This window comes from Sinocyclocheilus grahami, unplaced genomic scaffold, assembly GCF_001515645.1.
Source record: "Sinocyclocheilus grahami isolate Dianchi unplaced genomic scaffold, SAMN03320097.WGS_v1.1 scaffold660.1, whole genome shotgun sequence".
Lineage (NCBI taxonomy): Eukaryota > Metazoa > Chordata > Actinopteri > Cypriniformes > Cyprinidae > Sinocyclocheilus > Sinocyclocheilus grahami.
Window position 1 is genome coordinate 292,805 of NW_015505839.1, and position 8,669 is coordinate 301,473.

General features: G+C 37.2%; 1 protein-coding gene across 2 annotated transcripts in view; it reads left to right on the forward strand.

The window, feature by feature from the left end:
* The first annotated feature begins 6,655 nt into the window (after positions 1–6,655).
* LOC107558796 (pleckstrin homology domain-containing family G member 1) overlaps positions 6,656–8,669 on the forward strand; it is a 49,223-nt gene continuing 47,209 nt past the window's right edge. For both annotated transcript variants that reach the window (XM_016242483.1, XM_016242485.1), the window contains exon 1: positions 6,656–6,801. The gene's annotated coding sequence lies outside the window, so the exon portion shown is untranslated. The remainder of the gene's footprint in view (positions 6,802–8,669) is intronic.

The following is an 8,669-nucleotide window of genomic DNA, read 5'->3' on the forward strand; positions in this document are numbered from 1 at the left end:
ATGGCTGTCCACTGCTCCGGGTGTGTGTTCACTGGGTGTGTGTGTTCACTGCTGTGTGTGTGCACTTTGGATGGGTAAATGCAGAGCACTAATTCTGAGTATGGGTCATCATACTTGGCCACATGTCACGTCACTTTAGTGTCTTGTATTTTGTCTATTTTGATAGTGCACAAAATATGAATGTGTGTGAAATAGACATTAGCTAAATATGTGAGGGTTTAAAAGAGTGTGCGTGTGTGTTAAAAATGGTAACAGGACACGGAAAACAGCTGTCGACCAATCAAGGCTGCTATCTGTTATTACCTCATCAATCTGATTTTACTCACACACAAACAGCACATCCTGTTGTGTTTTATTTTTGTTTGTTTGTTTTTAACAGTTGTTTATGCTGATCAAATATTTTTGTATTTGGCAAAATGGTAATTAAGTATGTCCAAGCTGATGAAAAGCAAAAATCTTAAAAAGAAAAGGAATACACTCTAAAAGGCATGCGCCAAGTTCTTAGAAATGTACATTTTGTATTCATTTTAGTTTCACAAAAAACAAAAATCTATTTATTCAATAACAATTAATAATGCCATCAAGTGAAAAGTAACAACACATATTAATTGCATATTAAGTGTGACATATAAGTATACACATTTTAATCATTATTTTCAAAAACAGGTACATTTAGTAAATTTGGTATTACAACGTGAACATGGTTTATGAGGACACTTCATGTAGGTTTAGGGGTAGGGTTAATGTAAACAAATCAAATATTTTTGTATTTGGCAAAATGGTAATTAAGTATGTCCAAGCTGATGAAAAGCAAAAATCTTAAAAAGAAAAGGAATACACTCTAAAAGGCATGCGCCAAGTTCTTAGAAATGTACATTTTGTATTCATTTTAGTTTCACAAAAAACAAAAATCTATTTTTGTATTCAATAACAATTAATAATGCCATCAAGTGAAAAGTAACAACACATATTAATTGCATATTAAGTGTGACATATAAGTATACACATTTTAATCATTATTTTCAAAAACAGGTACATTTAGTAAATTTGGTATTACAACGTGAACATGGTTTATGAGGACACTTCATGTAGGTTTAGGGGTAGGGTTAATGTAAACATATAGAAAATACAGTTTGCACAGTATAAAAACCATTACGCCTAGGGAGAGTCCCTGTAAACCACATATACAAATATGTGTGTGTGTGTGTGTGTGTGTGTGTGTGTGTGTGTGTGTGTGTGTGTGTGTGTGTGTGTGTGTGTGTGTGTGTGTGCGTGCGATGTACATGTAAATCTAAAAAAAAATAAAAAATACAGAAGACAGTAACTCACACTGAAGTATTAATGTATTGTGTTAATGCTATATTCTCTTTATTATGGAGATGCTTCAGTTTATTATCTCAGGGTTCAGTTCTTAGCCCTCTCCTTTTCTCAATATACATATAACGCTGAGGATTGATTGATGATACCTGCGGGTCTTGTTTTGGAAGAGAGAGGAGAGTTGAAAATAATGTTAATAATGTTGCAAATCCAACTCATGATCATTGATTTGAACGCTACATACACATTGATGTACTTCAGAAACACAACTTCTTCTACACGTGTTCTCTTTTCAGCCTGATGACCTAATTTAAAATGGGCATGAAAAGGCACTAAAAGGCTAGGAAATCAGAGTTGCATGAGCCAATATTTAATATTATTAACTGTATTATATATAATCATATTATTATTAATATATATTAACATTAATAATAATAATAATTATTAAATATTATTTGAGTGTGCGCATCTGAATGTGTGATTTGATGGGTATGAGAAAAAGACCAAACATTCAAAGTTCCTGACTTCCACATTCCCTTGGCATCCACTGGCATTTTTGCGGCAACAATTATTTCTACATTTTCTTTATCGGGACATTTTTATAGTCAAGAGAATACAGTGGGTGTTCTACCAAATACCTTCCACTTCTTAATAATAGACCTCACTGTGCTTCTAGGCATCTCCTGACTTGTGCCTGTCCACACCTTTATCCCGGAGATCTCTTGACAGTGCCTTGCCACCCATAGCTGATTGTTTGCTTCAGTTGCACTACCAAGGACTGAAATGCTGCAGGAAAGCTCTTTTCATGCTGAGCTGATCACAATGAGCACAGCTGATCACAGTCGAAAGTCAGATGGCTCTGTGTGTCATTGAGAAGATGATGAGCTACACCTGATTGAGGTTACAAGTCATTTTTAGGAGGGGGTGATCCTTTTTCCAACTCAGTGATTCTGTTTATTTTTTTATTTTTTTATTTTTTTTCTGACATGTGTCTTTTACTTGGATGTTATAAGTTGCACTGAGTTAATACAGCTCGATAAAACAAATGTCCGTCTTCATGAACACCAGTCGAGTTTAAGCCACCATGTTCTCGTCCAGTTTCACGGCATGATAAATGTGCTTTTACAAGATCTGCTATTAGAATAGAGTTTAGAGATGGCGAGAAAATCTTTCTGCTTGTACTTCTTCACAAACTCAAGAACCCACAGCACTGAGCTGGAGTTTTTTCTGTTGGGAATGACCATTGTATGGTGAAATTAAATAAAATTATAAAAATAATAAAAAATACATAAATATTTTTTCCCCCTTCGTATTGCAGTCAAGCAAATTTGTTGATTCTATAAAAAAGTGATTTCACACGTGATTTCCAGTCTCTGTGCTTCCATCTTCTGAGCTGATTTCTCTCCAATTGTCCTTGAAAAAGAAAGCAAAACTCTGAAAGCAACAGGAAGTAAACACTGTTAATTGAGGCAATGACAAATGGCCATTTCCTGTCTGGGCAGGAAAGAATGTACTCGAACTGAAATGGTACAACCTTCCTCAGCAGCACATTTACAGTCTAAATGTGTGTATGTTTTTCATAGCTGTGTGTTTTAGGAATGCCCTTGGGCCCCACCATGTGTGTGTGTGTGCATTCGTGTGTGTGTGTGTTTGCATGTGTGTGTGTGTGTGCATGCATTTGTGAGTGTGTGTTTGCATGTGTGTGTGTGTGCGCAAGCGTGCGTGTGTGTGTGTGTGTCTGTTACAGACAATGTTGGGGAAAGTTACTTATGTAAAAGTAATGCATTACAATATTGCGTTACTCCCTAAAAAAGTAGCTAATTGTGTTACTAAATTACGTTACATTTGCGTTACTTTTTCTCATTTGGGACGGGCTCATTTTTTCTCTTTTCAGCAATAAAACAATGAAACCCAAATGTTATGTTTATCTAAAGTCATTTTTGTTATCAGTGTGGTTGAATTGGATCATTGAGTTCAGCAGTAAAAACACTAGTTAATAAAATGGGATAAAATACATATGTGTGTTATTTAACATTGTTGCAGGTTTGCGTCATATTCTGAGTTTGCATTTGACTGTTTTTATTCATTTCGAGGAATACCGAATCTGTTTTTGTGCGAATGAGTTGAGTAAATGCATGTTGATATTTAATCTAGATCTACAGTAACATAATGTTACTCGCAATGTGTTTCCCCCAACACTGAATACAGAGTCTTACTCTAGGTCTCCTATCACTACGCGTTATACAGAGCAGTGTTTTGTCTCGTTTTGGGATGTAGCATTCTGTGGGTGTGGGTGTGTTTTGCGATACTGATCTTGTTTACAGTTCAGTCAGCCATTTTGAAACCTTTCAGATTCAGGAAATGAGCGCATACAAGGGTTGACAAAGTTTCAGGGCAGGTGTGTGTGTGTGTACCTTATTTAGTGATAGAAGGGGATAGAAGTACAGTCTTGCCAACATACAGTAACATGGGACACTTAGAGAATAAAACCAATTGAATGGACTGCACATCCATTCCTCACAGTCTTGTTTTCTTTTGTGAAATATTAAATATGTCATCTACCCTGAATAAGATCTACTAGTGTGTGTCTCTGTGTGTTTCTTAATGTGTTGGACACCTGCTGAGGAAGCTTTTAAGAGCTTAACCTGTCAGTTCTCTCCTTCACTCATCTTCATGCTGACAGAAGCCTGAGGAACTCCAGGCTATTTTAATCCTTCTGTTGACGTTCAAGACAGAGTGTCTTAACACCATCAAGTCTTGGTGATCACAGACAGATGGCCCTGGAGTGTAACTGATCTGTTAAATGTGTGTTGAGGGGGTTACTGAGGCCAAGTGCACTCTACACTTTTTTAAAATATATTATCAATTTTAAAATATATTAGTTTAATCTGCCTGAGGAAGACATGAGAAAGGTGCTATGAGGCCAGCTAATATAGTTATGACATCTACTGGCAGGGACTAACATGCTATCCTGTGGTAACCAGCCAAACCTTGAGCCCTTGGTTTAATGTGTCCTTCAGTAGAGTTGGAAATATCGTAATTACGAGTTCCGAGAACATGGATGACTGAGTGAAGTTGTATTTATGAAAAATTCTAGGTCGACTTTCTCGGTTTGCTTTATGTAACACAAAAATGTTGTTTTGGTACCATGTATACATTTTTGATAACAAGAGAATAATTTTAAACATTTTGAATTCAGATGTAGTTATTTGGGTTGTTGAAAACTCCACTGCAGTGTGCAGTGATACATACACTTTTGACTTCAGTTATATTTGGGTTGTATTTTAGAGACTGTGGTTTTAGCTCTAATACCAAACACATGAGATCCCAATACTGGCTCACCCACACCATTTTTATAAGTGTGTGTTATAAAACTACCATCTATTTCTGCCTTTGTGTCTAAAATGAGCTTTTTTATGTGTCCTCTGTGTGTAGCTCCAGTGCATGTGTTAGCAGCATGATTGTGAAGGGTTGATTTTTTATAAATCATTATATAAATAGTTTTGAGGTCATAGTATCCATCAACTGCTATTTATCTTTTCACCATGAGGTCACATCCTGTTTGCTTCCCAATCTCCAGAAATCCGGAGCAGGAAGTGGGGAGCTTCCCACTGCAATGTGAACATGCTGTTGCGCTAGTCACCTTTCTTAAGCTAAAGCTCACCTCTGTAATAAGATTGATCATGTTCGGTTATTGTCATTGCTTATTAAATGTTGCAATTGATTCAGATATATTGCTGGTGTCTATAATTACTTATGTCCTCAAAATATGGAAAAAAATAAAATAAATAAATGAACAAAGGTATTGTATTAGAAATATTAGCCTTCATAATACCTCATGAAGGTAACACTTTAGTTTAGGGAACACTGTTCACTATTAACTAGTTGAGTAGCACTTTATTTTACAGTCCTGTTCTGCATGTACATACTATGTACTTATTATTGCAATTTAAATAACTGGGTAATAACTATACTAGCCCTGAACCTGCCCCTAAACCTAACCTTAACTCATATAGTTACCCTATACTACCCAGTGCATACACTGTAAGTACATGTGCTGTAAAATAAAGTGTAACCACTAGTTGCTTATTAGTATGCATATTAGTAGCATTATAAAGCACATATTAATGTCCTATTCCACATGACAATAGATCCCTTAACCCACCCCATACCTAAACACAACTACTACAACATCCATCTTACTCACCATCCATAAGCAGTAAATTAGAAGTGTATTGAGGGAAAACTCTTGGTTAATAGTGAATATGTGTTCCCTAATCTAAAGTGTCACCATAGTTAAAATATGCCATTAAAAATACATTATTAAAAATAATCAGATTTTTATGTGCGATTAATCACAGAAAGCTGTGTGATTAATTAATGTAAAGTTTTTAATCAATTTACAGCTTTAATTAGCTGAATGTTTCCTATGTAGGGTGTGTCAGATGTCACAATAACAGTCAGCGACCTGAATCTCACACAAACTCAAACAGTGTTGCCCTGTTTAGTGCTTATGGCATTTGTACAAAGACATTCATTATTGTTAATGCTGCATTGTATCTTTTGTCATGAATAAGGTCATAAATGCATGAGGTGTGTGTGTTTTATTCAAAACCAAAGTGTGATGGAAACACTTCAGTCTCAGGAAGCAGGAATGACCGTTGAACTCTATTGAGGGACTTTCCTCAAGAGTGTGAGTGTGTGCAACAATTATTGAAACAATGCCCCTGTTTTACACCATGACGTTGTTTTGGGTCTCAAACAGTTTCACAGATTTCCTCTGGTGACATTAGTGTGTTTATGTGTGTGTGCGAGGTAAAGTTTCTTCTTCTCTTCTGTTGACTGAAGGTCAACCAAGAGTCTGGTTCCTACAGTTACAGCCTGAGAGAGAGTGTGTGTGTGTGTGTGTTTTCAAAGCATTAGCCCCAGACTGAGCTCTGAGCAGAAATCCCATCTCCACGTCTATCTTAGACCGCTTTCAGATCTATTTCTGTGTGTGTAGCCTCTTTAAAGTGACCCAGTTGTGTGTACGTTTGTAGAGAGGAGGACGGTTCGCCCTTGGCTCGCTTCTCGCTTTCTTAACACCTCCGTTTCTCTCCAACTTTCTTTCTCTCAAACTCTTTCTTTTGTTCCAGCAATTTTTTTGCAATTTGCGTTGCCTGCAGCGTTAACCGTGATCCAGTTACTGCATCCACGGAATGTGAGTGACTGTGTGTGTGTCTTGTGATGGTGCATCAGGAGAAAGATCATCAGATATATTCTCTCTCTCTCTCTCTCTCTCTCTCTTTCTGATCTCATAGAGGTGTGGATGCGGTGGACGCTCAGTCTCAGGCTGCGTGTGTGTGTTTGTGTGTGTGTGTCAGACAGCAAGCAAGACTGCTTGAGCCCATGGACATGGAATTAAACGTCCGAAGGATTTTATTCTCAAGAAAACTGTGTGAATCACACCGGAGGGCAGGAAACGGTGGCAAAGCTGTTTGAAAGGTGAGTTTATGGCTGTTATTCATTCATTTATAATAGGAGTGAATTGTATGTATAGACTCAATGTTTAGTGACAGCAGCAAATATTGTTTTTGACGCTTGTGCAGATGGACGTACGGCCTCCTTTAAAATTCAGTTTTCATGTTTACCAGGTTCTTGCTCTGGCCGTGTACTGTATTTGTAGGAGTATTTATGGTTTTTTATTTGTATGGACTGAGGCACTGTGGCATTACTGAGCTTTAATGTGTCATTTAGAAAGCTTTTTATTTCATAAAATTGCTTATGAACATCCAACTCCACACAACGCATATTCGTGATTTTGCACATTTACTGAGGATAATGTTTAAAATCAATGGGAATAAATGTCCAGTGTCCAAATGTCCAAAAGTCTAGAGCATATCAAAATAGAGCATATCATTATATTCATAAAATATTTTCAGAAAACAAATCTCAATTTAATAATGTTTAAATATTTTTAAGGGTAAACCAAATGATGTTAGTTATTTAAAACAAAATGTTTGTCTTGTAATAACTCTGTTTACTGAGTTTGTATGGTTGTGTGTTCTGGATTTGGATGTGCAAATATTTGGTATGCAATATTTACAGGATAAAATACTGGAAATGTGCTGATGTCATTATGTGAGTGTGTAAATGTGCTGCCTTATTTAAAGTGATCGAATGTGCTGCCTTATTTAAAGTGATCCACTTGATGGACACGGTCAGTGTCAAATTATTGTTGTATATTTTGACATTTATATTCATATATAAGAGTATATTTTTGTTAGATTTTCATTTTTCTTCAGGACACACACAGACACACACACACACACACACACACACACATTTACTCACACACACAGACACACACACACACACACACACACACACACACAGGTTTGTTTTTGTGAAAAGTTGGGACATCCCATAGGCGTAATGGTTTTTATACTGTACAGACGTATATACGTATATCCTACACCAACCCTACCCCTAAACCTACCCCTCACAGGAGACTTTGTGCTATTTCAGATTTTCAATACACTCCATTCTGTGTGATTTATAAGCGTTTTGAAAAGTGGGGACATGGGGTAATGTCCTGAAAAGTCACCTTCTCCTTGTAATACCTATGTCATACCTTTGTCATTATACAAATTTATGACACACACACAGACACACTCACGCACACACACTCACTCACGCATGCATGCACACACACATGCACGCACGCACGCGCACACACACACACACACACTCATGCACATGCACGCACGCACACACACGCACACACAAACACATCCATGTTAGTCAGAGGAAGACCATTTCCACCTCCTGTTGACTGCTCACCCAGCGTGATCATCTGAGGCCAAACAGCACTTCCTCCATCACACACACACACACACACACACACATTGCCGCTGACCCCTAAAAACACAAGCCTACTTAATACATGGCCACCAAATGAACAAATAATGTTAAATTGCCATTAAACTTTTAATTTGACTTGATATTTTGAAACGTTGTGAAACAAGAAACAGGAAACTAGCCCAGCTTAATTAATTGTACAGTTTACTGAATGCAGTGTGTGTGTCTGTACTTCTTTTGCTATATTTGAAGGGCCAGATTTTTGAAAATGCATGTGTGAATTTGTGTAGGGTGTGTGTGGTGGGGGCTGTTGACATGTTTTAGGGATTGGGGTCATGGACGATAGCTTTCATGTATCATCAAAACTACCTCTAACATTCACACAGACACAAACACACACTGATGCTACCTTACAGCGGGGGAATGTCCACTTCCTGGGCTGAACTTCACAGCTGGAATAACAAATACTAACACACACACACACCTGAGCATAATCATGCAAATATACAGTC